The sequence below is a fragment of the Nerophis ophidion genome, linkage group LG01, assembly GCF_033978795.1.
Source record: "Nerophis ophidion isolate RoL-2023_Sa linkage group LG01, RoL_Noph_v1.0, whole genome shotgun sequence".
Classification (NCBI taxonomy): Eukaryota; Metazoa; Chordata; class Actinopteri; order Syngnathiformes; family Syngnathidae; genus Nerophis; species Nerophis ophidion.
The window spans coordinates 70,038,139-70,064,199 of record NC_084611.1 but is presented as its reverse complement, the minus strand read 5'-3'; the positions used below and the strand labels follow the sequence as shown (position 1 = coordinate 70,064,199).

General features: G+C 42.5%; 11 non-coding genes across 11 annotated transcripts; 4 read left to right on the top strand and 7 right to left on the bottom strand.

The window, feature by feature from the left end:
* Window positions 1–1,602: 1,602 nt before the first annotated feature.
* Window positions 1,603–1,676, bottom strand: trnan-guu (transfer RNA asparagine (anticodon GUU)). The gene has a single exon. It is a non-coding gene; the product is annotated as a tRNA-Asn (tRNA).
* Window positions 1,677–1,897: 221 nt separating this feature from the next.
* Window positions 1,898–1,968, bottom strand: trnag-acc (transfer RNA glycine (anticodon ACC)). Its single transcript has one exon. It is a non-coding gene; the product is annotated as a tRNA-Gly (tRNA).
* A 216-nt stretch (window positions 1,969–2,184) lies between these two features.
* On the top strand, window positions 2,185–2,257 carry trnav-cac (transfer RNA valine (anticodon CAC)). The gene has a single exon. It is a non-coding gene; the product is annotated as a tRNA-Val (tRNA).
* Window positions 2,258–3,301: 1,044 nt separating this feature from the next.
* On the bottom strand, window positions 3,302–3,375 carry trnan-guu (transfer RNA asparagine (anticodon GUU)). Its single transcript has one exon. It is a non-coding gene; the product is annotated as a tRNA-Asn (tRNA).
* A 221-nt stretch (window positions 3,376–3,596) lies between these two features.
* On the bottom strand, window positions 3,597–3,667 carry trnag-acc (transfer RNA glycine (anticodon ACC)). Its single transcript has one exon. It is a non-coding gene; the product is annotated as a tRNA-Gly (tRNA).
* A 216-nt stretch (window positions 3,668–3,883) lies between these two features.
* On the top strand, window positions 3,884–3,956 carry trnav-cac (transfer RNA valine (anticodon CAC)). The gene has a single exon. It is a non-coding gene; the product is annotated as a tRNA-Val (tRNA).
* Window positions 3,957–5,000: 1,044 nt separating this feature from the next.
* Window positions 5,001–5,074, bottom strand: trnan-guu (transfer RNA asparagine (anticodon GUU)). Its single transcript has one exon. It is a non-coding gene; the product is annotated as a tRNA-Asn (tRNA).
* Window positions 5,075–5,295: 221 nt separating this feature from the next.
* On the bottom strand, window positions 5,296–5,366 carry trnag-gcc (transfer RNA glycine (anticodon GCC)). The gene has a single exon. It is a non-coding gene; the product is annotated as a tRNA-Gly (tRNA).
* A 217-nt stretch (window positions 5,367–5,583) lies between these two features.
* On the top strand, window positions 5,584–5,656 carry trnav-cac (transfer RNA valine (anticodon CAC)). The gene has a single exon. It is a non-coding gene; the product is annotated as a tRNA-Val (tRNA).
* A 17,999-nt stretch (window positions 5,657–23,655) lies between these two features.
* Window positions 23,656–23,726, bottom strand: trnag-ccc (transfer RNA glycine (anticodon CCC)). Its single transcript has one exon. It is a non-coding gene; the product is annotated as a tRNA-Gly (tRNA).
* Window positions 23,727–23,943: 217 nt separating this feature from the next.
* trnav-cac (transfer RNA valine (anticodon CAC)) lies at window positions 23,944–24,016 on the top strand. Its single transcript has one exon. It is a non-coding gene; the product is annotated as a tRNA-Val (tRNA).
* The last annotated feature ends 2,045 nt before the right edge of the window (window positions 24,017–26,061 follow it).

Below are 26,061 nucleotides of genomic sequence, written 5' to 3'. Positions count from 1 at the left end.
TGTTACAAGGGCCCGATGTTATTGTCTTTGGATGTGCGCAACGAGAAGTACATTGATTCACCCTTCGGTGAGTCCAATATGCCTTTTGGGTGAAATGCCTGTGTCCTGCGGTTGTCATAAACATAGCTTTTGTACCTTACGAATATTAGTTGAAATATAATAAAAGGAACAGGTAATATTGGCCGGGAATCGGAACCAGGTCTCCCGTGCAACAGGTAAGAGTTCTTACTGCTGAACCACCAAAGCCTATGGAGTAAAATAGATTCATGAACTCGGTTAAGAGGAAGAACGTTTGAAATGCGGCTGCGATGGACAAAACATGCTACGAAGTGGAACACATTCTACGTGCACAAGGGATATAACAACATCCACTAAAGGCAAAAAATTCAATGCATCTAAATGCAGCAATAAGACTTGCGAGCCACATGTTTTCCATCGGCCGAATATCAACTTGTAAGTCTTGACAAAAGTGTGTTCTTGCAGCAGTTTCCGTGGTGTAGTGGTTATCACATTCGCCTCACACGCGAAAGGTCCCCTGTTTGAAACAGGGTGGAAAGAAGCCTTCTTTTGACTTTACTTCTTACCTTTATACATAAACCGGGAAATAAATAATAGCAAGGTCCTGTGATTTTATCATGAAGCAGTTTGCAACATACCTGATCAGCTCAAGTTCAGCTGAGCACACACAACACCAAATTTAGAGGGTTCTCATATAGGCAGACCTCAGGCTTCAACATCATGAATGCTGGGTTCCATGAAAATGTCATGCACAAACCAGTGAAATCTGTCATTCGTTCAAGTCACTGTATTCTCCGGGCGTTGGATGGATTGTAACTGTACTGTTGAGATTGACTTATAAGATGTTTAAACTCTCACCTTAGCAGGAATCATAAATGTAAATCCCAAAGAGTTAGAGAAGACAGCTGTGGGCTGAATGGGTGTTGGCCTTTGTTTCAATACAAGAATCAGTCAAAGATTCACCTGAAACCTAAACCTTAGCAGAGGATGGCCTCGATCCATCGACCTCTGGGTTAAGGGCCCAGCACGCTACCGCTGCGCCACTCTGCTGTCTTAAACCTAATAGGGCTTACTCTGGTTAGTATCCAGACAAACTACTAGTAAAAAAGTGATTTGGAACCCAACTGAAGTCGTGTTTATTTCTGAGTGCTGGTTTTGTCCACATTTAAAATGGCATTTCTTATTAAGAAATTGTAGTCAACATCAAACTCTGTGGATCCATTGGGATTTCATTCAAAACGAATAGAAGTTAGGCCTACATTCACGTGGTTTGAGAACAAACTGAGAAAGTGATACAGAAAAAACACCAAGACACTGACAGGATTTCAGCCAAACATCTCCCGTTTAACAAACAGGCATCTTGACTGACAGCTACAGCGCCTGGAACATCATGGATTTCAACTTGATGCCTAAAACCCTATACTCAACGGATAGCCAATTTGAGTGGAGAAAATTGATTATCAGTATTTTAAACAAGCACGGTTGCAAACGTGGCTCACGTTTTATCTCGAAACTATTGTACCAATTTAGAGAATGACACGGGCTGTACAAGAAAACCCTCAAACTGTGCTCGTGGTAAAGTGTCGTCCCTGGGTGGGCTTGAACCACCATCCTCTCAGTTAACAGCCGAGCGCGCTGACCAATTGCGCCACAGAGACTGACTTCTAATTTTGATTCATTACTCCCCCAATTATTAGAAAATCTCTTGTTACGATGGCCCAATGTAATTGTCTTTGGATGGGAGTAACTTGGAGTACTCTGCTTCAGTCTTTGGTGAGTCCAATATGCCTTCTGAGTGGAATGCCTGTGTATTGCGGTTGTCACAAACATTGCTTTTGTCCCTTATGAATATTATTTAAAATCTAAAAGAAGCAACAGATTCATTGGCCGGGAATCGGACCCGGGTCTCCCGCATGGTAAGCGAGAATTCTACCACTGAACCACCAATGGCTGCATAACATTGATTGTTCATGAACTCGGTTAAAGGAAGAGCGTTTGAAATGCTACGAAGTGGAACACATTCTACGTGCACAAGGGATATAACAACATCCACAAAAGGCAAGAAATGCAGTGCAGCTAATAACAACAATGAGACATGCGAGCCACATGATTTCCATCGGCCGAATATCAACTTGTTAGTCTTGACAAAGGTGCGTTCTTGCAGCAGTTTCCATGGTGTAGTGGTTATCACATTCGCCTCACACGCGAAAGGTCCCCTGTTCGAAACAGGGTGGAAACAAGCCTTGTTTTGACTTTACTTCTTACCTTTATACATAAACCGGGAAATAAATAATAGCAAGGTCTTGTGTTTTTATCATGAAGTAGTTTGCAACATACCTGATCAGCTCATGTTCAGCTGAACACACACAACACAAAATTTAGAGGGTTCTCATATAGGCAGACCTCAGGCTTCAACATTATGAATGCTGGGTTCCATGGAAATGTCATGCACAAACCAGTGAAATCTGTCATTCGTTCAAGTCACTGTATTCTCCGGGCGTTGGATGGATTGTAACTGTACTGTTGAGATTGACTTATAAGATGTTTAAACTCTCACCTTAGCAGGAATCATAAATGTAATTCCCAAAGAGTTAGAGAAGACAGCTGTGGGCTGAATGGGTGTTGGCCTTTGTTTCAATAAAAGAATCAGTCAAAGATTCACCTGAAACCTAAACCTTAGCAGAGGATGGTTTCGATCCATCGACCTCTGGGTTATGGGCCCAGCACGCTCCCGCTGAGCCACTCTGCTGTCTTAAACCTAATAGGGCTTACTCTGGTTAGTATCCAGACAAACTACTAGTAAAAAAGTGATTTGGAACCCAACTGAAGTCGTGTTTATTTCTGAGTGCTGGTTTTGTCCACATTTAAAATGGCATTTCTTATTAAGAAATTGTAGTCAACATCAAACTCTGTGGATCCATTGGGATTTCATTCAAAACGAATAGAAGTTAGGCCTACATTCACGTGGTTTGAGAACAAACTGAGAAAGTGATACAGAAAAAACACCAAGACACTGACAGGATTTCAGCCAAACATCTCCCGTTTAACAAACAGGCATCTTGACTGACAGCTACAGCGCCTGGAACATCATGGATTTCAACTTGATGCCTAAAACCCTATACTCAACGGATAGCCAATTTGAGTGGAGAAAATTGATTATCAGTATTTTAAACAAGCACGGTTGCAAACGTGGCTCACGTTTTATCTCGAAACTATTGTACCAATTTAGAGAATGACACGGGCTGTACAAGAAAACCCTCAAACTGTGCTCGTGGTAAAGTGTCGTCCCTGGGTGGGCTTGAACCACCATCCTCTCAGTTAACAGCCGAGCGCGCTGACCAATTGCGCCACAGAGACTGACTTCTAATTTTGATTCATTACTCCCCCAATTATTAGAAAATCTCTTGTTACGATGGCCCAATGTAATTGTCTTTGGATGGGAGTAACTTGGAGTACTCTGCTTCAGTCTTTGGTGAGTCCAATATGCCTTCTGAGTGGAATGCCTGTGTCTTGCGGTTGTCACAAACATTGCTTTTGTCCCTTATGAATATTATTTAAAATCTAAAAGAAGCAACAGATTCATTGGCCGGGAATCGGACCCGGGTCTCCCGCATGGTAAGCGAGAATTCTACCACTGAACCACCAATGGCTGCATAACATTGATCGTTCATGAACTCGGTTAAAGGAAGAGCGTTTGAAATGCTACGAAGTGGAACACATTCTACGTGCACAAGGGATATAACAACATCCACAAAAGGCAAGAAATGCAGTGCAGCTAATAACAACAATGAGACATGCGAGCCACATGATTTCCATCGGCCGAATATCAACTTGTTAGTCTTGACAAAGGTGCGTTCTTGCAGCAGTTTCCATGGTGTAGTGGTTATCACATTCGCCTCACACGCGAAAGGTCCCCTGTTCGAAACAGGGTGGAAACAAGCCTTGTTTTGACTTTACTTCTTACCTTTATACATAAACCGGGAAATAAATAATAGCAAGGTCTTGTGTTTTTATCATGAAGTAGTTTGCAACATACCTGATCAGCTCATGTTCAGCTGAACACACACAACACAAAATTTAGAGGGTTCTCATATAGGCAGACCTCAGGCTTCAACATTATGAATGCTGGGTTCCATGGAAATGTCATGCACAAACCAGTGAAATCTGTCATTCGTTCAAGTCACTGTATTCTCCGGGCGTTGGATGGATTGTAACTGTACTGTTGAGATTGACTTATAAGATGTTTAAACTCTCACCTTAGCAGGAATCATAAATGTAATTCCCAAAGAGTTAGAGAAGACAGCTGTGGGCTGAATGGGTGTTGGCCTTTGTTTCAATAAAAGAATCAGTCAAAGATTCACCTGAAACCTAAACCTTAGCAGAGGATGGTTTCGATCCATCGACCTCTGGGTTATGGGCCCAGCACGCTCCCGCTGAGCCACTCTGCTGTCTTAAGCCTAAAAGGGCTTACTCTGGTTAGTATCCAGACAGACTACTAGTAACAAAGTGATTTGGAACCCAACTGAAGTCGTGTGTATTTCTGAGTGCTGGTTTTGTCCACATTTAAAATGGCATTTCTTATTAAGAAATTGTAGTCAACATCAAACTCTGTGGATCCATTGGGATTTCATTCAAAACGAATAGAAGTTAGGCCCACATTCACGTGGTTTGAGAACAAACTGAGAAAGTGATACAGAAAAAACACCAAGACACTGACAGGATTTCAGCCAAACATCTCCCGTTTAACAAACAGGCATCTTGACTGACAGCTACAGCACCTGGAACATCATGGATTTCAACTTGATGCCTACAAACCTATACTCAACGGATAGCCAATTTGAGGGGAGAGCATTGATTATCAGTATTTTAAACAAGCATGGTTGCAAACGTGGCACACGCTTTATCTCGAAACTATTGTCTATATTTAGAAAAGCACATGGGCTGTACAAGAAATCCCTCAAACTGTGTTCGTGGCAAAGTGACATCCCTGGGTGGGCTTGAACCACCATCCTCTCAATTAACAGCCGAGCGCGCTGACCAATTGCGCCACAGAGACTGACTTTTACATGTGATTCATTACTCCCCCTATTATTAGAAAATCTCTTGTTACGATGGCCCAATGTCATTGTCTTTGGATGGGAGTAACTTGGAGTACTCTGCTTCAGTCTTCGGTGAGACCAATATGCCTTTTGAGTGGAATGCCTGTGTCTTGCGGTTGTCACAAACATTGCTTTTGTCCCTTATGAATATTATTTAAAATCTAAAAAAAGCAACAGATGCATTGGCCGGGAATCGGACCCGGGTCTCCCGCATGGCAAGCGAGAATTCTACCACTGAACCACCAATGCCTGCATAACAATGTTTGTTCATGAACTAGATTAAGAGGAAGAGCGTTTGAACTGCTACGAAGTGGAACTCATTCTACGTGCACAAGGGATATAGCAACATCCACAAAAGGCAAGAAATGCAATGCAGCTAATAACAGCAATGAGACTTGCGAGCCACATGTTTTCCATCGGCCGAATATCAACTTTTAAGTCTTGACAAAGGTGTGTTCTTGCAGCAGTTTCCATGGTGTAGTGGTTATCACATTCGCCTCACACGCGAAAGGTCTCCTGTTCGAAACAGCGTGGAAACAAGCCTTCTTTTGACTTTACTTCTTACCTTTATACATAAACCGGGAAATAAATAATAGCAAGGTCCTGTGTTTTTATCATGAAGTAGTTTGCAACATACCTGATTAGCTCATGTTCAGCTGAGCACACACAACACCAAATTTAGAGCGTTCTCATATAGGCAGACCTCAGGCTTCAACATCATGAATGCTGGGTTCCATGAAAATGTCATGCACAAACCAGTGAAATCTGTCATTCGTTCAAGTCACTGTATTCTCCGGGCGATGGATGGATTGTAACTGTACTGTTGAGATTGACTTATAAGATGTTTAAACTCTCACCTTAGCAGGAATCATAAATGTAATTCACAAAGAGTTAGAGAAGACAGCTGTAGGCTGAATGGGTGTTGGCCTTTGTTTCAATAAAAGAATCAGTCAAAGATTCACCTGAAACCTAAATGTTGGTGTTTCTCTCAAATTGAGCTACTTGTTCATCACCAACAAACAAATCAGGGACAGTTTCCTCCAATTCAACTAGCTGCTCTTCCCTAATTTCCATATGCTGCTGTCGCCGCCTCTCTTCTAAACATTCCATGTGTTCGATTTGCTGTTCAGGACAAAGATCCCCCCACGCATCGTCATTGACATTATCGAACCGGTCCACCATCTCCTGCGCACGCTCTAATCGAGGACAGTCCACTTCAAACTTTGCCCTGTTTTTATTGACGACGTCTTACACTCGCCGTGCGGTCCCGCCAGCCGACGTCACATTACCTTCCTCACAGAACTCAAAGCCTTCCAGGTTGAGGTCTAAATCAGTCCTATACCTGTATACAATGCTTGTCATCCACATGTCTTCTGACCTAAGACCCTCTGAGGAAGCCTTTCGCAACAACACACTGAGGGGTAAACTCATCCGCACAATGTTATTCCCTGTTGGAATAAACACAACCTTCCTGGAACATTCTTTCAAATAGATGCTCATTAGCCTATACACTCCTGAGCGCAGACATCTCTGTTGTGTAAATATACACTGCCCAGTTTCTTTAAAGGGGAACATTATCACCAAACCTATGCAAGCGTCAATATATACCTTGATGTTGCAGAAAAAAGACCATGTATTTTTTTAACCGATTTCCGAACTCTAAATGGGTGAATTTTGGCAAATTAAACACCTTTCTGTTTATCGGTGTTTTAGCGATGACGTCAGAACGTGATGTCACCGAGGTAATACACCCGGCATTTTCATTTTCACATTACAAACACCGGGTCTCAGCTCTGTTATTTTCCGTTTTTTCGACTATTTTTTGGAACCTTGGAGACATCTTGCCTCGTCGGTGTGTTGTCGGAGGGTTTAACAACACTAACAGGCAAGAATTCTACCGCCAGACTCCCATTGAATTTGCCAGAGTGTCTGCACATTTTACCGGCGATGCTAAGATAGACATGGCACAGAGATGTATGGATAACCTGCAGATGCATTTGCAACGATTAAGTCAACGAAATCACAAAGGTGAGTTGTGTTGATGTTGTTGACTTATGTGCTATCAGACATATTTGGTCGCAGCATGACTGCCAGCTAATCGATGCTAACATGCTACTCTAATCGATGCTAACATGCTTTTTACGCTAGCTGTATGTACATTTGAAACTAGATACCCACATTTAATGCGAAACAAACACTTACCAATGGACGGATTTAAGTTGCTCCAGTGTGACAAGATGCGAAAGTCCTGATCGTCTGGTCCCCACATTTTACCGGCGATGCTAATAAGGCAGCCATGCTATGGGCCACTTCATTAGGTACAACCATTTTATGGCCGAATAGCATCAATAGCTATTCGCTTAATAGCTTCAATTTCTTCTTCAATATCTTCTTCAATTTCGTTTTCGCTATCTGCCTCCATACTCCGACCATCTGTTTCAATTCATGCGTAATCTGTTGTATCGCTTAAGCCGCTGAAATCCGAGTCTGAATCATATCTTGCTGTGGTAACTGACATGTTGTTTGTATTGGCAGCCCTGTATGATGTCACAGGGAAATGGACAGTCGCATCGCAAATAGGGAAAATCCATCCCATCCATCCATTTCCTACCGCTTATTCCCTTTTGGGGTCACGGGGGGCGCTGGCGCCTATCTCAGCTACAATCGGGCGGAAGGCGGGGTACACCCTGGACAAGTCGCTACCTCATCGCAGATAGGGAAAATCAAGAACATTAAAGCTTTTTTTAGGGTGATTCCGGGAGGTGTAAAATTTTGAAAAAAACTTCGAAAAATAAAACAAGCCACTGGGAACTGATTTTTATTGTTTTTAACCCTTTTGAAATTGTGATAATGTTCCCCTTTAAAGCATCTTGAGCAGAGAGATTTCCTTGTTTATTTGCTTCTTTAAGGGTTTCGCTCAATAACAGACCTATTTCTCTCTGCTTTTGTGATGTTCTTTCTTATGTAAATGATGACTGCGTAGGCGTCAGTAAAAGCTAATGTCCATGTTAGCTTTCCAACACTTCAATAAATTCCTATTACTCTGGTTAACCCAGGTGTCGTTTACCCCTCGCCTATAAACCACCTTATTCTTAGTCTCCAGCCGCCTATAAGCGAGCTCAGACTGCCTGTGTCAGAGTTGTCACTGACAGTTTGTTTGTGTTTTAGTTTCTCCTCTGTGTTTAGTATTTCCTGTCCTTAGTTCCTGTGTAGTGCTCTTATTTTGGTTCAGCTTCCTGTTTGACTCCCTGTGTCCTGTTTTCACCCAGCTGCGGCTGATTGGCACCTGGTCACACCTGATGTCAATCAGCCAGCTCCTATTTTACCTGCTTTGTTCCTCCAGTCAGGGCTGGATCATTGTACTGTCATTTGTATTGTATTGTCGTTGCCACATATGACTTGTCGTGCTGCCTGTCGTGTCGTTTTGTTACAGCTACTACCTGTCATGCTACATTTTGTCCTGGTCGTCGTAGCGGTAAGCTTTTTCTGTTAGCATTAGTTATTTCTAGTTTTTCTGTTTGCTATCCACTACCTTCCATGCTGAAGTTCCTTTTTGTTTTCTAGCTTCCAGTGCTAGCTCCCTTAGTGTGTTATTCCGCCCACGTGTGTGCTTTTTGTTTGTTCTTGTTTAGTTTGAATTAAATCATGTTTTCATATTCTATGCCTGCCTCCGTCTCTGCCTCATGGGGTTCGACAACAAATACCCCTGACAGCCTGGTTGATGCCCACACTGGCAAACAACTCTTCTATGCTACCAAAAGGCTCCTCCCTCTCCTTGGCATCCTTTTCTCTCGACATAATCAACCGCGCAACCTCCTTTGGCATATTTTGTCCCTCATCGTCCAGACAGCTTCACTGTGGCCTGTTTTCTGAAATACAAGTACCCCATGTCCTCGTTCCCTTTTTAGCAAAAAACCCATTCTTTGATTTTGCAGATGAAAGTGCGTGCAGATATCGGTTTTGGAAAATTTAAACAGCATTTTGTTTTATTTTTACGACATGACTTTGAATGCTGTTTTGAATTCGTTTGAACTGATGACACAACGTTCAATGTTGTGTAATTGTCTGAGGATAGCTCACAGGTTACAAATTTGTCAATGAATTATGCAACTTCTAAGTCGGTGTTTTTATAAATTTGGTGAGCTCCCTCAATCCAAAACAGCACATGAACATGGGGGGACCCACGCTGCTGAAACTCATTTCGATTACTTATCTACAATCTTGCCAACTGGTTGAGACGGGGACATGAGTACTTCCTTCAAAAAACAGTGCCACCTGTAGTCAAACATCCTCGGGGCTGTGACCGGGTTGCGACGCAACAGCTCGCACCTATCGGCCCACTCTGTAACTGTTCTACTGTCCGCCGTCCTGTCTCAGGATGCTGGCAAGGAGATTCTGCCAGCGCAAATCAGCAGAAGAAAAGGAGCAGAACCATGTTGGAATCCCCAATTGGCGGACACAAGCCAAAAGGTCTTTCTGAGCCAAAGATCAAAAAGCTGGCGTCCCGCGAATGGGCCAAAGGAAATGAAAACCGTCATCAAACTGTAGAAAGCGCTTCAGAGACTTGTCGTCTTTGACCATGCCCGGGCAATTCCACTGAGAATGCTGACACCCCTTACCTTTACGCATCGCGACCAAAATGGTACATATCACTTGGTCTATTTCGGACTAATACGGTCTCAAGGATATATATTCCACATTGCGCGCAAAATGGCCATCGGAATGCATTATATGATTATTAAAATAGCGAGACAATGTTAAGCGATGCATGCGGCTGGTGTGGAATGTATTTATACTCGTCAGAAACAGCACAGGGAAACACACCGCCTTATTTCATTTGTCCGAAAGCATTCTAACCGGACTATTACCTTCCGCGGAGGCAAGACTTAAAACATGCTCAAAATACTGATCTATTGCTTCCTGACCAATAGCGACAGGCATAAGACAAGTGTCCTGAAACATGCAGTGCTGTTGTCTGTCATGTAACATTTCATCTTGTGCCATGTCTTCTGATACCTCTTCTGCCCCAATTTCCTGCTCTACAGCCTCATCCTCACTGGACTGTCTGTCAACAACAACCTGGTCACCCTGACCAGCCTGACCATCCTCTACAACAACCTCTTCTTCCCTACAAAAATCATTTAACCATTCCTTGTTGAACTCAATGTCTTTAATCAAGACATTGGTTCTCTTTAAGTAATCCATAGCCCGTTTGACATGCCACGAGTCAACAAATTGATACTCGTTGTGTCTTTTGTAAGTTAGTTTCCGCTTTAACTCAACTTGAAGCAGAGACGCCTCCGTACTGGACCGTAGCAACCGATTGGTGGTTTGTACAATGTTTGCCGGAACACAAGTAACGGGCCCATGTACACCATTCTGACCACACTTAGGCAACGCCAACACCTTCATAAAAGGGATGCGTAAAGCAAATCCACAACTGACCTCTGGACGCAACAATGAGACAGGGATCAACACACTTATCATACTATGTGGATAATGCTCACTATTACAATTATTTGCAATGCCAACTGTTGCTAAACTTGCTGCATATACTTACCTCTCACATTACAGCACCTGATATTTGAACAGCAGCCTATGACAAACACTACATGTCCATGTCTAACCTTATCCAAAAAACTATCTATTACAAAACCAGAATCTACAGACCTCTCCAGCCTCTGCTTCCGACTCAGCTGTACACAAGCTATCACTTGCTGGCTATGTTTTAAACTAACACTATACTGCCTTTTGCTGCCTAGTTTAACCCTTTCCCTGTGTTCTAAATTAGATCTATATTTCCCTTCACTGCTTGCTTTAACACTTTCCCTATGTTCTAAATTGTATCTATATTTCCCTACACTGTTTGTTTTAACCCTGTCCCTTTGTTCCAAATTATCCCTGTATTTTATTTCGATTGCCACTTTACTCCCGAATGTAACCCTTCCCTGTGCTCAATATTATCCCTGTGTTTCCCTACACTGTTTGCTTTAATCCTTTCCCTGTATTCTAAATCATCTCTATATTTCCCTGCACTGCTTGCTTTAACCCTTTCCCTGTGTTCTAAATTATCTCTACATGTCCCTACACTGTTTGTTTTAACCCTGACCCTGTGTTGTAAATTATCTCTATATGTTCCTACACTGTTAATTTTAACCCTGTCCCTGTGTTCCAAATTATCCCTGTATATTATTTCACACACCACTTTACTCCCGAATTTAACCCGTCCTTATGCTCAATATTATCCTTCTATTTCCCTACACTCTTTTCTTTAACCCGGTCCCTGTGTTCCAAATTATCCCTGTATTTTATTTCACTCGCAACTTTACTCACGAATTTAACCCTTTCCCTGTGCTCAATATTATCCCTGTATTTCATACACTGCTTGCTTTAACCCTGAGATCCAAATTATCCCTGTACTTCCCTACACTGCTTGCTATCACCATTTCTCTGTGCTCAAAACTATATCTGTATTGCTTTCCCTGAAGTTCAAGTCCTTACTATACATTTTCCTATAAAGCAGGGCACGTCTCTCTCGATGTCTAACATTTAAAGTTAAAGGACCAATGATTGTCACACAATTTGCGAAATTTGTTCTCTGCATTTGATCCATCCCCTTGTTCACCCCCTGGGATTTAATGTATCCTGCAGTCTTTTATTACGCTTTAAATACTTTGTTGCACTAGAATTCCTCCTTATTGTACTTTCCTCTATAACCTCTATAAAATCTTTACCTGAATCTAGACAATCTATCCCATCTACTGCCTGCCCCGCTCCATCTTTCACTGAAGACCTAGTGCAACAGCCTATATCCCTGCCTAATTTTCAATAACCATGACAGTTTTGCATTCCAGGCTTTGAAACACAAAGAACGTACTCAAAATGCTGGCAACCGACATTCTCCAAGTAAATGCAGTCCGCTGACAAACATTTACTGCTGCAACTATACTTTAGACAACGACCATCATCAAATGTAAAAATGTCAATGCCTAAATTATCTGCAGTGTCCTGGATTTCAATCTCTGTGGCCCAAGTCTTGACACACTTCATCCTGGACTGCTTGATATATTGCCCGAACTATTTTCTCGCTAAGACAGTGAACACCTAAGTAGGAACCTCTCTATGCACCAAACCACCAACATTCATAAAATCTATCTTTAATCGACTACACAACGCTTTACAAACATCATCACCGAGGGGACGGAAAAACTGTTTCTCACTCTTTGATGCAGTGATGAATACTACATCGGAGTTGACTATAACGCTATCAAAACACTTTAAATATTTTGACATGCGTTCACTGGAAAAAGAAATCTTACGCTTTTCGCCATCAGTGGCAACAAATTCTGCTGTTGAGCCACTGCTAACTTCACTTAAAAAAGTGAGAACAGAAGCGCCAGACAGTGCTTCATCACCAGCCCCACTCTGACAAACAGATGGGGCTGCAAAAATGATTTTGAGGTCACTAAATCCTGGTGCCGGAGCAGTGCTCATCTCTATTAAGCCACCCTCCACAGAAACACCGGATTGTGCGTGGCTCACAGCTTGACCTGCATCACTCTCAAACAAGGAGGTGGTGACACAAACATCATTGATGTCACTAAGCTCAGGTGCTGCAGCAGTGTTCATCTCAAAGATGCAACTCTCTACAGAAGCTCCAGACAATGCTGGACTTGCACCTACACTAACCCCAACGGCACACAGCTCAAAAGGCTTCGGCCCTGGACTGAGAGCGTCAGCCAAACAACAGATGTAGTGATGCAGGTCATCTAAACAGGAAAAGTGCAGTATTACACTGGCCACAGCTACCATGTGAGAGACTGTCGACCACAGCGAACTGTCCATCCTCACAGATGATGGCAGATATAGACGTTACCAGTGTCAGCAGACACGTGCTGTACTGCCTGAAAATTCCATCTAATCCATTACGCAGTCACAAAGGGACTGTTTTCCTGCTCAACACCCACATCACCTGATACTGGGTTTTGACTAAAATGGAAACTAAACAACTGCTCGTCAATAACTACATGACTAGGTAGATCCGGCACGGAAAAATAATGTGACGGATGGCTAAAAATACCCAGGTTGCGCATAATACTGTAAAATTTGTCGCCGGAATACAGGATGCGATCGAGATCCTGTGTCTCCCCCGAAAACACGCTTTTCACCACATGATTAGCTATACTACTTGATGCAATGGCCATGCATTGCATCCCTCCGTAACTAGACCTGCTATCCCCCTGGTGAAAAGATTTGCGCACAACCTTAGCTAACGTAATTCCCCAACGATCCCTCTCGACCATTGCCACACGACCGCAGACGGACTGAGGTTCACTAACACTACCACTATCACTAGGTAGAAAAACAGAAGCAACCTTATCTTTGAAGACCTGCAGCGGCACCTGGGCTTCCTCCTGGACAGCAGGCTCCTCTCTGATGACCCCTGGTTCCCGATGGACCGCTGGCACCTGAAATTGTACATATGGTGCATCTTGACACTAACCCTACGCTCACACAACCAGTGATGAGTGCAACTCAGGACTGATGGCCGTGATTGGACGATGGGAACTAAAGATCCCGGGAGACTTGGCGGGAAGAATGTCATTGAACATAAATAACATTGTAGCATTTTGGAACGAATGCGGAGAAACCACCCAACATGAAATCATATGAGCTAAACGCCCACTGGGCTGCCGCATCGTCAATGATCACCGGCTGTGTGACTGCAGAGTAAGGGGAAAAATGGGGTCACCAACCTGCCCCCTCCGTCTGGCGCGCCTGATGGCTACACGTCTCCGACGACACCTCTCAGGACAAGCCTATTGAAATGAAAAGACACATTTATAGAGACTGTCTACTTAAGTCATACTTTATTAGATATTTTACAATTGTGTATCACATACTCACAAAAATATTCCAACATTTGATTAACAACTATTGGTAATAATGGTAAAAACAATTTTAAAGTAGCTTGGGCATTTTATTAGGAAACCTTGTTGTTGAGGTGTTCAGGACATGTACCACCGGTATGAGACCATGAAGAAGACCTACGACACGCTGAATAGATTATGTCTCTCAGCAGAGCTGGGAGCCCCTCGGGATCACCCGGGAAGAGCTGGTGGAAGTGGCTGAGGAGAGGGAAGTCTGGGCTTCCCTGATTGGGCTACTGCCCCCGCGACCCAAGCACGGATAAGCGGTAGAAGATGGATGGATGGATGAATTATTAAACAGAGAAAAAGTTGTATACACATGTATTGTACATCAGTCTCTTAGATTAGTTTATAAACTCTTTCATCAACATTTAATCAGAAGGGTTCAATCTCTCTCCTGTGCTTATTTGAAGCCGACACGACAAACGGCCTCAGAGGAAATGTTTGACAAAAGGCAAGATAAAGGGGGAATTGGAACATTCTTGTTGATTTTTGCTGGGGATTGTCAGTGGATGACATATAGGTCTAACTGAGACCTACATAAAGGTTTTTGTTTTATGTGTCTACGACATTCTTACTGGGAGTTAGAGGCAGTTTTGTCTGTGTTTTCTTCCTAGGGGGCGCTAGAGCGCTATTTTGAGTTTTGGGGTTTGGTTTTTTGAGTAAATCGCAATTTTCGCCAGTCCTGATGTCTAATTTGATGAGTTTTTAAGCATGTTAAGGATGTAAAATTAGAGATCAAAGAGGCGGCCGTATTATAATAAAGAATAATAATTTAAAAATGCTAGATATTCAGTAGGGTCCTCTGTCCCTTTGGGACATCGGTCCCTAATACAATAAAACGCTACAAATTCAATAGGGTCCTCTGTCCCTTTGGGACATCGGTCCCTAAAAACATTGCAGTAAACATCAAACACTGTGGATCCATTGCGATTTCAGTCAAAATGAATAGCATTTAGTCTTGCATTCATGTGGTTTGAAAACAAACTGAGAAAGTGATACAGAAAAAACATCAAGACACTGACAGGATTTGAGCCAAACATCTCCCGTTTAACAAACAGGCACATTGACTGACAGCTACAGCGCCTGGAAAATCATGGATTTCAACTCGATGCCTATAACCCTATACTCAATTGATAGCCAATTTGAAGCGATAGCATTGATTATCAGTCATTTACATTAGTTTAAACGAGCATGGCTGAAAGTTATGTTGCAAACGTGGCACATGTTTTAACTAGAAATCTTGTGCAAATTTAGAGAAGGACATGGGCTGTACAAGAAAACCCCCAACCCGGGTGCTCGTGTCAAAATCTCGTCCCTAGGTGGGCTAAAAACAACCCTCTCAGAAACAGCCGAATGCGCTGACTGTTTATGCCACAGACACAGACTTCTACAATTGATTCATTACTCCCCCAAACATTATAAAATCTCATGTTACAATGGCCCGATGTCATTGTTTTTGGATGGGTGTAATTTGGAGTACACTGCTTCATCCTTTGGTGAGTCCAATATGCCTTTTGACTGGAATGCCTGTGTTTAGCGGTTGTCACAAACATTGCTTTTGTCCCATATGAATATTATTTAAAATGTAATAAAAGCAACAGAGATCATTAGCCAGGAATCGGACCCGGGTCTCCCTTATGGCAAGAGAGAATTCTACCACTGAACCACCAAAGCCTGTGGAGCAGACAGTATTCATGGACTTGGTTAAGATGAAGAGCGTTTGAAATGCGGGCTGCGACGGACAAAAAAATGCTACGAAGTGGAACACATTCTACGTGCACAAGGGATATAACAAAATCCACAAAAGGCAAGAAATGCAATGCGGCTAATAACAGCAATAAGACTAGCAAACACCACGTTCTCCATCGGCCGAAAATCAATTTGTGAGTCTTGATAAAGGTCTGAGACTTGCAGTAGTTTCCATGGTGTAGTGGTTATCACATTCGCTTAACATGCGAAAGGTCCCCTAATCGAAACAGGGTGGAAATAGGTTATAGTTTTTTTTTTTTGCTTTACTTCTTACCTCTATAAATAAACAAGGATATAAATAATAGCAAGGTCCTGTGTTTCATCATGAAGTAGTTTGCAACATAACTGATCAGCTCATGTTCAGCTGAGCACACACAACACCAAATTTAGAGGGTTCTCATATAGGCAGACCTCAGGATTCAACATCATGAATGCTGGGTTCCATGAAAATGTCACGCACAAACCAGTGAAATCGTCATTCATTAAAGTCACTTTAATATACGGGCGTTGAATGGATTGCAACTGTACTATTTAGATTGATTTATAAGATGTTTAAAGTCTCAGCTTAGCAAGAATCATAGGAGTAATTCCCAAAGAATTAGAGAAGACAGCTGTAGTCAGAATGGGTGTTGACCTTGCTTTCAATATAAGAGTCAGTTAAAAATTCACCTGAAACCTAAATCATAGCAGAAGATTGTTCCGATCCATCGACCTCTGGGTTACGGGACCGGGAAATGGAAGAAAGAGTCCAGGCCTTTTATCTTTAAGAAGCTTTAGTGGTTTTCACAGTGAATGCACTTCACCTTTTTTTTTGTCTAATTGGTCATTTCTTCCTTTGTTTTCTCTTTTCCTTGTATTGATTTTGTTTTCGTTTTTGTAAAACTGTATAAAGAGACATAAAATACATGTCAAATGAACACTACTAAGTAACATGTCCGTACATTTTTGCTGCATAACATGTTTTCACACATACACACACAGCCCATACAATAGCATGTAAACAGCGCTCATAAACGTATGTAAATAGTCCGAACACTCAAAGCCACACATGAATAAGATTTACATATGGAATGCTTGTAAACAACACAGGATAATGTACATTATACACTGAGGAGGGACACAAAGATTGCACCCTCCTTTAGAGGAGTGAGCTAGCAAGCAAAGAAGTTAAACGCTAAGTAGCAACAAGTTAAAACATGAGAACAAGCTATCGTCACACAGTACTATTTTTACATTTACACGCACACACAACGTGTTCATGTTACTCATAAAACAGACACAAGACTTACAGACAATGTTTCTAAGGCACTTCGTGGGAAGAAACAACAAACTTTGAGCGCAGAAACACATAAATACGTCTCGTGTGTGAACAAATGAGCGTCGGACTGTCATGCGCAGACTACCGGAAACCAGAGGAAGGAGCAACTCTCCTTTAAAATAAAGGTCCCTTCCTAATACCAAATAATGTTACATCACACATTCTACGTATTCAAGGGATATAACAACATCCACAAAAGGCAAGAAATCCAATGCAGCAAATAACAGCAATAAGACTAGCGAGCACCATGTTCTCCATCGGCCGAATATCAATTTTTAAGCCTTGATAAAGGTCCCGAATTTGCAGCAGTTTTCATGGTGTAGTGGCTAACACATTCGCCTAACATGCCAAAGGTCCCCTGTTTGAAACAGGGTGAAAATATGCTTTTTTTTTTGCTTTCCTTCTTTTCTCTATAAATAAAAGAGGAAATAAATAATAGCAAGGTACTGTGTTTCATCATGAAGTAGTTTGCAACATACCTGATCAGCTCATGTACAGCCGAGCACACACAACACCAAATTTAGAGGGTTCTCATATGGGCAAACCTCAGGCTTCAACATCATGAAGGATAAGTTCCATGAAAATGTCACGCACAAACCTGTAAAATCTGTAATGCATTCAAGTCACTGTAATCTACAGGCGTTGAATGGATTGTAACTGTACTGTTGAGATTGACTTATAAGATGTTTAAACTCTCACCTTAGCAGGAATCATAAATGTAATTACCAAAGAGTTAGAGAAGACAGCTGTGGGCTGAATGGGTGTTGGCCTTTGTTTCAATACAACAATCAATCAATGATTCACCTGAAACCTAAACCTTAAGAGAGGATGGTTTCGATTCATCGACCTCTGGGTTATGGGCCAGGCACGCTCCCGCTGCGCCACTCTGCTGTCTTGAAACTAATAGGGCTTACTCTGGTTAGTATCCAGACAAACTACTAGTAACAAAGTGATTTGGAACCCAACTGAAGTCGTGTTTATTTCTGAGTGCTGGTTTTGTCCACATTTAAAATGGCCTTTCTTATTAAGAAATTGTAGTAAACATCAAACTCTGTGGATCCATTAGGATTTCATTCAAAACGAATAGAAGTTAGGCCCACATTCACGTGGTTTAGGAAAAAACTGAGAAAGTGATACAGAAAAAACACCGACAGGATTTCAGCCAAACATCTCCCGTTTAACAAACAGGCATCTTGACTGACAGCTACAGCGCCTGGAACAACATGGATTTTGTAATAGATTGGTCTATGTGTGTATGTTGCCATCTCCTGGTCAATGTTGGTCATAGCATACTGGGGTTGCTTTTTGGTTGGCCAACGTTTTACGTTGTTGTTGTACACTTGACGGCAAGTGAGTGAGTCTGTTCTGAAGTCACAGTAAACGAGACGTAACTTCATCACCTCACCTGTTTATTGCCTCCCATTCAATATATCACAAATGGCGACGAAGATTTAAAAGAAGCCACTGCGTGAAGGGACTTTAGAGGAGCGCTGTGCACTGGTCATAGGTAAGGCTGAAGAGTAGCCTACTTTGTGGAGGAACCGGGCACGTGTCGGAATAGCAGTAGCACCGGATGCTAACATGGCTCTGACAGTGGGTCGCATCGATGAACACAATGATTCAAAGGAGGATTTTGATTCATATCTGGAGCGTTTGGAGCAGTGGATGCTGGCTAACGAGATTGAAGGGGACAAGAAGGTGTGTGTTTTCCTTTCTGTTATTGGAGCAGACACTTATAAGCTGCTGAAGAACCTCACGTCTCCGGCATTGCCAAGTACTTTAGGGTATGATGTGCTGAAGAGGGCGCTATGCGGACATTATAAGCCCGCACCTGTTGTGATAGCGGAGCGTTTTCGCTTTCAGAAACGTAATCAGAAGGAAGGAGAAGCTGTTTCTGCTTACATTGTGGCTTTGAGACAGTTGTCAGCAACCTGCAATTTTGGAAAATATTTGGACGATGCCATGAGAGATCGTTTTGTGAGTGGATTACGTTCTGATGCAGTGCAACACAGGCTGTTGTCTGAAAGGGACCTGACGTTTCCCCGTGCTTGTGAAATTGCAGTCTCCATGGAGCTTGCTTCCAAAAATACAATGGAGTTTTCTGAACACAGTGGACCTCACCAGGTAAATGCCCTGTCAAGTGTTTCTCATTTTTCTGAGAAGGGGAGGAAAGGACAGTTCAGATGGAAAAATAAAAACAAAGCAAAGGAATACAAAGGAGGCAAAAGCGACACAGGGGGACAGCAAAAGTGCTACAGATGTGGTGGGAAACACTCACCACATGACTGCAGATTTAAAAATGAAAAGTGTCATGCTTGCTCCAAAATTGGACACATTGCCCGTGCATGCAGGAAGACAAAAGGCCAATCTTCAACTCAGTATGTTGAAACTGAAGGGAGTGCATCTAGAAGTGGTGATGAGGCAGAACTTTTTGGATTGTACGCAGTTGACTCTACCTCAAACTGGGGAAAAGGTTACACAGTGGATATTGTACTGGGAAACAAGAGCACCACAATGTTACTGGACACAGGTTCAGCAGTGTCAGTAGTTTCTGACAGCTTTTACCAGGCAAACCTCACTCAATTTCCTTTGAAACCAGTTTTCAAGTTAAAGTTGAAATCATATTCAGGCCAAAGGATTGCTGTTCGAGGGTACATCATGTTACCAATACAGTACGAGGACCAGCAAGTGACACTCCCTTTGGTCATTGTACAGGGAAGCAGACCTGCACTGATTGGCCGTAACTGGCTAAAAAATCTACGGCTGAACTGGAAACATATTTTCACTGTACAAAAGGTGCAGAAAAGGACACATGGTAACACAGGAGTACAGGAGGTGATAGAGAGACATCCAGCAGTGTTCTCAGAGGGCCAAGGCTGTATCACAGGGTTTAAAGCTAAAATACGCACCAAACCTGATACCACACCAATTTTCTGCAAGGCTCGCCCAGTTCCTTACGCACTAAAGGAAGCTGTAGAGAGAGAGCTAGAGAGGTTGGAGAGTGAAAAAGTGATTTCAAAGATTGACACTAGCGAGTGGGCAGCTCCAATAGTCACAGTACCTAAGGTTGACAAAACGATCAGGATTTGTGGTGACTACAAGGTTAGTGTTAATCAATGCATTGAAGAGAAGACCTATCCATTACCGAATACGGAAGATCTATTCGCTACATTAGCAGGAGGTACATCTTTCAGCAAACTGGATCTGTCACACGCCTACCAACAACTACAGTTGGATGAAGAGTCAGAAAAGTATCTGACCATAAACACACATAAGGGTCTGTACAAGTATCACCGCCTCAGTTATGGAGTTTCGAGTGCTCCTGCAATATTTCAGTCTGTTATGGACCAGATTCTGCAAGGGATGGACCATGTGACATGTTTTTTGGACGACATACTCGTTACAGCTTCTTCGGAGGATGAGCATTTGACAAGACTGGATAATGTTCTCACACGTTTGGAGAAGCATGGCATCAGGGTGAAGCTATCAAAATGTCAGTTTTTCCAGAGCAGTGTCGAGTATTTGGGACATCGCATTGATAAGACTGGGTTACATCCCACAGAAGAAAAGGTGACTGCCATAACAAATGCACCTGAGCCCACAAATGTAACAGAACTGAAGTCTTTCTTGGGTCTTCTGAACTATTACAGCAGATTCCTGCAAAATCCCTCTACTGTGCTAAAGCCTCTGCACAACCTACTTAAAAAGGACTCAAAGTGGATTTGGACAGTTGAATGTGCAAAAGCATTTGAAGATGCAAAGCAACTTCTACTGCAGAACAAGGTGCTGGTACACTACAACACCCGCCTGCCACTGTGAATCGCATGTGATGCTTCGCCTTATGGAGTTGGTGCTGTAATTTCACATGTAACAGAAGATGGAGAAGAGCGACCTGTTGCATTTGCCTCAAGGACACTCACTGAACCAGAAAGGAAGTATGCCCAAATTGAAAAGGAGGCACTTGCTATCATTTTTGGAGTAAAGAAATTTCATAAATACCTTTACGGAAGGAAATTCACACTGATCACTGATCATAAGCCACTGTTGGCCATCCTGGGGCCAAAATCAGCAGTTCCAACGTTGGCAGCATTAAGAATGCAACGCTGGGCACTTATTCTCATGGCCTACAATTATGAGATTGAGTATAAAAAGTCAGCTGATCATGCTAATGCGGATGCTTTGTCACGCCTACCCCGAGTAGGGATGAACAACACAGCAGTGGAGGGAAGTATCTTCTATTTTTCATACTTGGATGAACTTCCTGTGTGTGCAAAAGACATTGAGAGTGCTACTCTTAAATATCCTGTGCTAAGTAAGGTGTGGAACTACACATTAAATGGCTGGCCAAGTTATGTGGAAGATGTAGCATTGAGGCCTTACTTTGTACGCAGACAGGAGTTGTCAGCAGATCAAGGCTGCATTCTCTGGGGAAAGCGAGTCATCATACCCCCAGGTTATCGACAGATATTACTGGAGGATCTCCATCATGAACATCCAGGTATTTGCCGTATGAAGGCTCTTGCCCGCAGTTACCTTTGGTGGCCAGGCTGTGATGGTGAAATTCAAGAGCTGGTGAACAAGTGCTCAGTCTGCCAAGCAGTACAGAAAATGCCAGCTGTGGCACCGTTACATCCTTGGCGGTGGCCAGAAAGAGTGTGGCAAAGAATTCACATTGATTTTGCAGAGAAAGATAAACAGTATTTTTTGGTTGTCATTGATAGCCATTCAAAGTGGTTAGAGGTTTTTCCCATGTCGTCCACCACTTCTCACAACACCATTAAAGTGCTGCGCTGTCTGTTTGCATCGTATGGACTGCCAGAAGAGCTAGTTTCAGACAATGGCCCACAGCTGGTGGCAAAAGAGTTTACTCAGTTCCTGGAGAGTAATGGAGTAAAACACACTGCTGTACCGGCTTACCACCCAGCATCAAATGGAGCAGCAGAGAGATCAGTACAAATCTTGAAACGGTCTCTGATGAAGAATGTGCTGGAAGCAGACAGCAAGTCTTCCTTGTCACTCAGTCACAGACTTGCAAATTTCCTTCTCGTGTACCCCAGTACACCCCACACAGTGACGGAACGTACTCCAGCCGAGTTATTCCTGAAACGCCAGTTGAGGACTCGTTTCAGTTTGCTCAAGCCGGACCTTGCCAGACGGATCGGAGGAAAACAAGCAGCGCAGAAGCTTTATCATGACAAAAGGGCTCCCCCTATTCGCTTTTTCCTGGAGGGAGAGGTTGTTCGGATAAGAAATTTCAGGGACGGAGTGGAAAAATGGAGTAAAGCAAAAATACTGAAAAGACTGGGAACTGTCACTTACCTGATCCAAGCGGGACAGAGACAGCGCACTGTACATGTGGATCACATGTTACCATGGCGAGAGAACATGGAGAGACTGCCAGTTATCTTGTCTCCATCAGTTGCAGAAAATGTGCCATCAGTACAACTGGAGAGTGCTATGTCAATTCCATCACCAGGACCATCAGTGAGTCAGACACAAACAAGTCTCAACACTGAAGTAGATTCAAGTCCTGCTGAGTTACCATCATCAGAATTCAGATCACCCACAACAAAAACCCCACCAGTGATCCGCAGGTATCCAGAAAGGATTCGAGTACCACCAAACAAACTGAATCTCTGACAACAGTATAAAAAGCTGTGTTAATGGTGTATGAATACTGTTTGTATAATACATATGTTGTTGTTACAAATGAGGGTTAAGTGTTCAGTACTAAAAAAAAAAAAATATATATATATGGCATAAGTAGTTTTTCTAATTGAGCCTGCTGTATTTTGGGTTGGGTTGTTTTTATTTTGAGTAACTTCTAAAATTCTAAAAGGGGAGGAATGTAATAGATTGGTCTATGTGTGTATGTTGCCTTCTCCTGGTCAATGTTGGTCATAGCATACTGGGGTTGCTTTTTGGTTGGCCAACGTTTTACGTTGTTGTTGTACACTTGACGGCAAGCGAGTGAGTCTGTTCTGAAGTCACAGTAAACAAGACGTAACTTCATCACCTCGCCTGTTTATTGCCTCCCATTCGATATATCACAGATTTCAACTTGATGCCTATAACCCTATACTCAACGTATAGCCAATTTGAGGGGAGAGCATTGATTATCACTATTTTAAACAAGCACGGTTGCAAATGTGGCACACGTTTTATCTCAAAACTACTGTGCCAATTTAGAGGAGGACACGGGCTGTACAAGAAAACCCTCAAACTGTGCGCGTGGCAAAGTGTCATCCCTGGGTGGGCTTGAACCACAATCCTCTCAATTAACAGCAGAGCGCGCTGACCAATTGCGCCACAGAGGCTGACTTCTGAATTTGTTTCATGACTCCCCCAATTATTAGAAAATCTCTTGTTATGATGGCCCATTGTCATTGTCTTTGGATGGGAGTAACTTGGAGTACTCTGTTTCAGTCTTCGGTGAGTCCAATATACCTTCTGAGTGGAATGCCTGTGTCCTGCGGTTGTCACAAACATTGCTTTTGTCCCTTATGAATATTACTTAAAATCTAAAAAAAGCAACAGATGCATTGGCCGAGAATCGGACCCGGGTCTCCCGCATGGGAAGCGAGAATTCTACCACTGAACCACCAATGCCTGCATAACAATGTTTGTTCATGAACTCGGTTAAGAGGAAGAGCGTTTGAAATGTTCCGAAGTGGAACACATTTTACGTGCACAAGGGATATAACAACATCCACAAAAGGCAAGAAATGCAATGCAGCTAATAACAGCAATGAGACTTGCGAGCCACATGTTTTCCATCGGCCGAATATCAACTTGTAAGTCTTGACAAAGGTGTTTTCTTGCAGCAGTTTCCATGGTGTAGTGGTTATCACATTCGCCTCACACGTGAAAGGTCCCCTGTTCGAAACAGGGTGGAAACAAGCCTTTTTTTGACTTTACTTCTTACCTTTATACATAAACCGGGAAATAAATAATAACAAGGTCCTGTGTTTTTATCATGAAGTAGTTTGCAACATACCTGATCAGCTCATGTTCAGCTGAGCACACACAACACCAAATTTAGAGGGTTCTCATATAGGCAGACCTCAGGCTTCAACATCGTGAATGCTGGGTTCCATGAAATAGTCATGCACAAACCAGTGAAATCTGTCATTCATTCAAGTCACTGTATTCTCCGGCCATTGGATGGATTGTAACTGTACTGTTGAGATTGACTTATAAGATGTTTAAACTCTCACCTTAGCAGGAATCATAAATGTAATTCCCAAAGAGTTAGAGAAGACAGTTGTGGGCTGAATGGGTGTTGACCTTTGTTTCAATACAAGAATCAGTCAAAGATTCACCTGAAACCTAAACCTTAGCAGAGGATGGTTTCGATCCATCGACCCCTGGGTTATGGGCCCAGCACGCTCCCGCTGCGCCACTCTGCTGTCTTGAACTTAATAGGGCTTATTCTGGTTAGTATCCAGACAAACTACTAGTAACAAAGTTATTTGGAACCCAACTGAAGTCGTGTTTATTTCTGAGTGCTGGTTTTGTCCACATTTAAAATGGCATTTCTTATTAAGAAATTGCAGTCAACATCAAACTCTGTGGATCCATTGGGATTTCATTCAAAACGAATAGAAGTTAGGCCCACATTCACGTGGTTTAGGAAAAAACTGAGAAAGTGATACAGAAAAAACACCAAGACACTGACAGGATTTCAGCCAAACATCTCCCGTTTAACAAACAGGCATCTTGACTGACAGCTACAGCGCCTGGAACATCATGGATTTCAACTTGATGCCTATAACCCTATCCTCAACGGATAGCCAATTTGAGTGGAGAAAATTGATTATCAGTATTTTACACAAGCACGGTTGCAAACGTGGCACACGTTTTATCTCGAAACTATTGTACCAATTTAGAGAATGACACGGGCTATACAAGAAAACCCTCAAAATGTGCTCGTGGTAAAGTATCGTCCCTGGGAGGGCTTGAACCACCATCCTCTCAGTTAACAGCCTAGCCCGCTGACCAATTACGCCACAGAAACTGACTTCTAAACTTGATTCATTACTCCCCCAATTATTAGAAAATCTCTTGTTACGATGGCCCAATGTCATTGTCTTTGGATGGGAGTAACTTGGAGTACTCTGCTTCAGTCTTCGGTGGGTCCAATATGCCTTCTGAGTGGAATGCCTGTGTCTTGCGGTTGTCACAAACATTGCTTTTGTCCCTTATGAATATTATTTAAAATCTAAAAAAAGCAACAGATGCATTGGCCGGTGTTGTGCCGAATTATGCACCCCCGCCGTAAAATGCACCCCCTGCCGGGAGCGCGCTTACGTCACTCGGTTTCGTCACCCGTCTCGAAAAGTAGCTAAACTTGGCTAAAATCGCCTCTTTCGGCATAAAAATGTACGTAACAAGGTGAATAATCCAAGTTGTCTTTACTTTGGATATATTAATGGATGGATTAATTGTGATTCTTTAATGATTTCACCGTCATTGCCTTTAATGATTTCGTCGTCATTCAATCGCCTCTTTCGGCAGAAAAAGGTACACAACAAGGTGCATAATCCAAGTTGTCTTTACTTTGGATATATTAATGGATGGATTAATTGTGATTCTTTAATGATTTCGCTGTCATTGCCTTTAATGATTTCGTCGTCATTCAATCGCCTCTTTCGGCAGAAAAAGGTACACAACAAGGTGAATAATCCAAGTTGTCTTTACTTTGGATATATTAATGGACGGATTAATTGTGATTCTTCAATGATTTCGCCGTCATTGCCTTTAATGATTTTGTCGTCATTCAAGTGGGTACATCGCCTCTTTCGCCATAAAAAAGTACATAACAAGGTGAAATAATCCAAGTTGTCTTTACTTTGGATATATTAATGGATGGATTAATTGTGAGCCTTTAATGATTTCGCCACCATTCAGATAAGGCAAAAACAATAACCATTTAATATAGGAA